Source organism: Phacochoerus africanus, chromosome 6, assembly GCF_016906955.1.
Source record: "Phacochoerus africanus isolate WHEZ1 chromosome 6, ROS_Pafr_v1, whole genome shotgun sequence".
Lineage (NCBI taxonomy): Eukaryota > Metazoa > Chordata > Mammalia > Artiodactyla > Suidae > Phacochoerus > Phacochoerus africanus.
The window spans coordinates 99664284-99670283 of record NC_062549.1 but is presented as its reverse complement, the minus strand read 5'-3'; the positions used below and the strand labels follow the sequence as shown (position 1 = coordinate 99670283).

Below are 6000 nucleotides of genomic sequence, written 5' to 3'. Positions count from 1 at the left end.
ATGAGCTCTTTAGCTTTTACGTTCTGAATATGGTAGGACATTCCCTCCCTCCCTCTCTCTCCCTCTCTCTCTCATTTGAGAGAATGTGCCTGTGTCTGTCTGTCTGTCCCTCCTACTCTACACTGCCCCCAGTCAATATCTTTTTAAAATAAACAGGTGTCTCAGAAATACAGCAGGTCTCCGGTGACAGTTCCTTGCTTCCTGGGGCTTCCCATGTATCTTATACTTCTTCAAGTGACATGATGGCTACATTTGCCAATATCCCATAGAGGAACCCACACCTCCTCTTAACCTGCTAAACGGTGGCTACTCTGCAAGCCATAATAATATCTGGCAGCCTTGTAGCAAGATGGTGCTCTGCTCTTTCTATCTGAATTAGGAATTCTCCGGGCAAGGATTATACATTAATTAACCCAATTTAGTATCAGTCAATGAACATAAAGAGAACAATAGGTCCTAAAATTGCAACTTGAGCTGAATCATAATAGAGAAATGCACCTTAGAATCATATATTGGATGGTACCTAAAAAATGTTCACTCCAAAGTTGTAAGCGAAGTCATTAAGTATTCTAAGAATTATGAGACTTAATGTTTGGTTAAAAGATATGATGTAGTGTATTTATTTTACTAGAACGTATAATTTTAAAATGTTTAAACTTACATATGAGCACTAAGGCTGCTGTGGGACCAGTAAAACCAGAAGAGGAAATTTAGGCAGTTCAGGGTCATGAACATTTTGAAGAGAAAATAAATCCAAGATGTGCACATGCTAGAATGCTGGACTACCAGTAGAAATTCTCCAACCTGTGTGAGGCATACAAGGAGCCCTCTTCAGAAGTACAGCATGACACGATTATGTCGTCATGTGTCAATTATTAGACTTTTTGAAGTCTTTAAAAGTGTTTCTTCTTTGAGTTATCACTGACGACCACTGATTTATCTAGAGCTAAACTGTTTGTTTGCTTCTCCTGTGTTACATGTCACCAAGAAAGAAAGTTCACGGAACAAACAAACAAACAAGCAAACCCCACAATGGATGCCATCCGCTGGGGCGCTGGAACAAGAAGCCGACAAGACTACCCCACTTTGGAGAGACGCATAACAGAAAAGGTACTGCATACCAGGATGCTCTGTCTGCTTGGACTCGGACTGGAAGGTCCTTCCCGTTTCTGTCAGGTGGGAGCCCTCGGTGCTCCCTGCAGGGCACAGAGAGACAAGCAAGAGCCAAGGGGCACCTGCCTTTTCCTGAAGCCTCTCTCCCGAGGTAGGCGCTTCCAGCCCTCAGGCTGACCCCAGACCCCGCTGCCCACCAAGGCAACCGGAAGGCGGCGGCGGGGGCGAGGGGGAGGCAGCGGGTGTTGGGGGGGGGGGGTGGATGACAGCCTAGTCGTGTTCCTACAAGCACAGGGCGCCGCCTGGCCTTGCTCTGGGGAGAGCCGAACAAACACCTTCAGCCTGAAGAGAACGGATTCCAGGTTTCCGAAGAGGCGAGAAGGGCCTTCTCGCGAGGACAAAGCCTTCCCCTGGCCTTGGAGGCCGGGTCCCACAGAAGCTGGTTCTGATAGAGACACCAAAGGGAGGCAGCAACGGCGGCCCAAGCAGTGACCTTGACGTGAGGTGTCTGCAAGTTCCTCCAAGTGGTGTCCCAGTTCATACCCAGGGAGAGAAAGTGAGCAAACAAAGGTGGGAAAGTGTTAAGTGTGCGGTTGGGTAGGGAATGGACGATGCTAGCATCTCAAACGTTCTGTACATTTCAAATGTTTTCTGTTTTTGTTTCCTGAATGGGTTTTTGGAGCTCAAGTTCCAGGCTGCCTTTGGATGAAAAAAAAGTCTGAGCCGTTAGGTTTCTGAGATGAAGGAAGAAAACAGTGGCCTGGGGGCGCATCGCCTCTCGTCCCCCTTCCGTTTCCCCGTTTCCGCAGCAGGGGTCATGTCACCAACGCAGGGGTGACAGTCCCCAATCCCGAGGCCATCCAGCGATAGGGACCCACACGAACTGAGCTGGTCACCTAGGGTTCTGTGCATGTGGGCCTCCTGGCAAGCCAAACTCCCCGTGTTCAGGAAGATTTGCGGAAGAGAACTGAGGTGGCAAAAAAAAAAAAAAAAAAAAAAACCCGCTTTCCTGACCGGGAATCGCACCCGGGCCGCGGCAGTGAAGGCGCCGAAATCCTAGCCACCAGACCACCAGGGAGCCGCAAGCACCTGCGACCCCCCCCCCATTTCCCGCCCTTCCCGCCCCCCCAAATTTGACCTCTCCAGTTGAACCTTGCCCCAGCAAAGGGTGAATTTCTGGGGAGGGCAGAACACAAAAGGAGGCGATGCCCAGCACCCGGAGGCTGCATGCGTCTGTCCAGGGTTCCTAGCCCCTTGTCCTGTTGCTCATCCCCCTCCCCTTCTCCTGGCCTGGGCTTCGCGTCGGGCTCCGAGGCCAGGCCACGAGGTCAGCCGGCTGGGCTCCACCCTGGTCTAGCCTGAGCTCTTCTGGGCAGCGGAGCCCTTTCCGACCCTCGGGCTCCTCCGGACTCTGGGGCCGACTTGGCTCTCAGCGGGGGACGGGAGCCGATTGCTCTCCTGCCAGATCTTCCAGACCCACTCCAAGGGCTCTCCTGATAACAGGCACAGGTACGGGGTCCTTTTCCTCCGCGACCAGCTCAGGCGTGGAGCCAGAAATCATTCTTCTACGTGTCTTTAGGGAGTTGGGCTCGCTCTCTTTTGTTCTGTCACGCACATGAACGTGCTCCGTCCGAAAGTGTGCTGTGGGGAGGGAAAGCCACGTGTGCTTCCCAGAGATGAACTTCTTGGTTTTCGGAGACAGTAGCACGTGTCCACGTGTAGAGGAGATAATAGGCGCCAGACGAGAAGGCCAGAGCATTTCCAGATGTAAAGACAACGTGAAACCGGCCTCCTCCGGTGCCCTGGTTGGACTGCATGTGGCCTCGTGTCCAAAGTGACTCAGAGCAGAGAAAGGAGGGCTGGTTGCGAGTGCTGAGTTGGCCTTCAGGTAGTAAGGGAACTCCTCTCCAGTAAGGTGGGGACGGAAAATGCAGCTGCGAACGCTGCCACGACTCAGCCCCCTGGCCCTCTTTTAGGTTTGTCACTGGGACTGGATGGTGGGGGTGGGAGGGCGGAAACGACGGGAAAAAGGAAGGTGAGCAGGCCTCTGTTTCCGCCCGGTTTCGAACCGGGGACCTTTCGCGTGTGAGGCGAACGTGATAACCACTACACTACGGAAACCCGGCGGGCGCAGGGAGCGCCCCGCACATCCGTGAAAAGCGTCGGTCGCTCCTGCCACCACCATCCTGGCCGCCGATCTTTCCAGTTGAAGAATGAACCCGGAAGCACCAGCAGCAATCCCCTGGAGCAAGGAGACTGCGGCTCCTCGCTTAGTGCTTCCCGCCTCCTTCCAAGCGAGGCGTCGGGACCCCGCCGTCCGCCGTTTCCAGTTCCAAACTAAGCGCCCGACGGCAGGAGTCGCCCCCTCTGACTCGCCAGCTCCCCGAATTTCCACTTGTTCTTTAAAATGGATTCTCTTTCCTTGGTGAGCAAGATTTCTGATTTCCTTCTTTTTTTTTTTTTTTTGATTTCCTCCTGATTTCTCATGGCATCCATATTCTGAAGAGCTCGAACCTATCATTTGAAGTTCCTCTCTGATGATCTCAATATCTCAGTCACCTGCGAGTCCGTTTCTACGTTTTCCTCCCGCATCCCACCCCCTTGGCTCCTGTTCCTTTGTAATCCTAGACTATCGTGGCTGTATGATGAACCTGCTGTGTGTGAAAAATGATGGGCAGTTTCCTGACGCTGTTTTTCTCTGAAGATCGTTCCCCCTCTCCCGCAGCAGGCAGCAGAGGGGGCAGACGACCTCGAGCCAGTCCTTGACTAAGCTGACTTGCGCTTTGTTTGCCCTCAGGGGAAGTCTCAGTCCAGAGCTCGTTTGCTCACATTGCCATGCTGAAGGCAGTGAGGGCTCCGACCTGAGACCTTGAGCTGTTTCCTTGGGTCCCTCCTCTTGGTGAATTCTGAACTTGAGTTTTGATCTCCTTACTAAGGAGATACCGTGATACTGCTGAAAATTCCACTCTCTCACAGCCACAAGCTGCTTGCCTTCACAGCCTCTTACACGTGCACACGGCTTAATTTGCAAAGGTCTTCAGGGGAAATCCCGAAGCAAGCATCCGGCTCCCGCATCAGCCCCCTCCAGGATCTTGGCGCCTCAGGTCTGGATCCTTGGACAGCTCCGCCTTTCTGTGTCTCCATTTCCTCCTCCCCCTCCTCCTTCCTTTTCTTCTCCTTCTCCTCTTTCTCTTCTTTCTCATCCTCCTTCTCTTCTCTCCAGATTTACCAGAATATCTCAAGGGTTGCTGTGTTCCCTGACCCTCAGCAGCTGCCTCTTCTGCCCCCAGCCCCAACTTTTCAGTTGTCTGTGCCTTGCCGAGAACTGGCACATTGCCCTAAGGGGGAAAGGTAGAGAATCCGGCTCATTCCAACGAGCTTCTCCTCCCTCTAGAGCTGACCCTGTGGGTCCTTGCTGCATCGGTATTTCTCCAAAGACCTCCAACGGCATTCCTTTAAGCCAGATTTTATGTAGTTGTTTTCAAGGCGGATGCTGGTTGGCCGCAAGCACTCCCTCATAACCGAAAGAGGCAATCTTCTCTAACTTCGAGATAGAGAATATTGCCCTCCTTTGACCTTACAAACGAAACAAACAAAGTTAAAAAGGAAAAAAAAAGCAGCCAAAAGGGCTGGATCCTCTGGTGCGTATTTGGACTTTTCTTGTAACACCTAAGATAAGTCTGCTGTATATGCATAGCTCTTGCGAGAAGCAAGTGTGAAGGATTGTCTACCAGGAGCTAGAGAATCCTCATGCCTGTCCAAGGTCCAAGGATCTGATGAAGATGGACCCAGTGCCCCTGCTGCAGTGCGATCACCGTCAAAATGCACCAGTTTTCCAAATGCTGGTCACTAATAGGGGGGAGGGGGGAGAGAAATCAACTAAACCACTGAACACTCCTACTTTATTCTGGGGAACATTGAATGTCAGCAGGGGTACAGTGAGATGTGGAAACAAAACACTTAATCACGACAATAATTACCGCTTTCCCGGAGCTCTACTGCGTGACCAGCATTGTTCCTGAGTGCTTTACGGTGTGGTAACTTACTAAGTCCACGTAACCGCCCTGGTAAGATAGTGAAGGACATCACCACCCCTTGTTGCAGAGAAGAACACTGAGTGAGGCACTGAAAACCCAGCCTCACCTTTCTCAGAGTCCCACCCCAGGGATGGTGAGAGCCAGCACTCAGCCCCGGGCAGGTTGCCTCCGGAGCCCCTCCCCTTGGCCATGATGCTCCGTGGTAACCGAGAAGACAGCCACGAAGATTTGCATCCCCTCCTTCTTGTCCAACGTCCAAGGTTTCTAAGAAAAAGAAAACCAAAAAGAAGGCCTAAAAACTCCCCAAACTATGTAACGAAAATGCAGAGGAATAGGGTGTTTGTTCTAATAGGTGAAATTAAGCTGCCCTTATTTAAAAGGAGGAGGAGGAGGAGGAGAATCTCAGAACCAAGGAGGGAGAAATCCTGTGATCGTTCCTGGGTTCTGCATCTTCAGGATCTTCAGGTAGCTAGGCCCTGAAACCTTAGCGGTCATATAAGAGCCTCATGGCCTGATCTTCCTACGAATTCAACACAGACCAAAAACCTTGGAGGGGTCTGCCTTGATGTTCGATATTGTCAAGGAGCCAAAAGTCCTAAAACATCACCTTTGCTTTGGTACCTGCTACAACGCGAGAGTGTGGCGAAAGAATCGGACGTTACAAGTCCAATAGAATGAGCCACGCGGCAGGACCCGGAGACCCCACCCCCACGACTTGGCAGGGGTGGACACCTGAGAAGCACGCGCGCTGAAAGGGCTTTCAAGAGAGGAACACTGGGATCAGGGGGCGCGGAGCAGTGGAGGGGGCGGGGAGAGATCATCCTACGGTTTCCTGGATTCCAAGCGCCGC

At 52.0% G+C, this 6000-nt stretch overlaps 1 non-coding gene across 1 annotated transcript; it reads right to left on the bottom strand.

Annotated features, from left to right (window-relative positions):
- Positions 1-3161: 3161 nt before the first annotated feature.
- TRNAV-CAC (transfer RNA valine (anticodon CAC)) lies at positions 3162-3234 on the bottom strand. The gene has a single exon. It is a non-coding gene; the product is annotated as a tRNA-Val (tRNA).
- Between the last annotated feature and the right edge of the window lie 2766 nt (positions 3235-6000).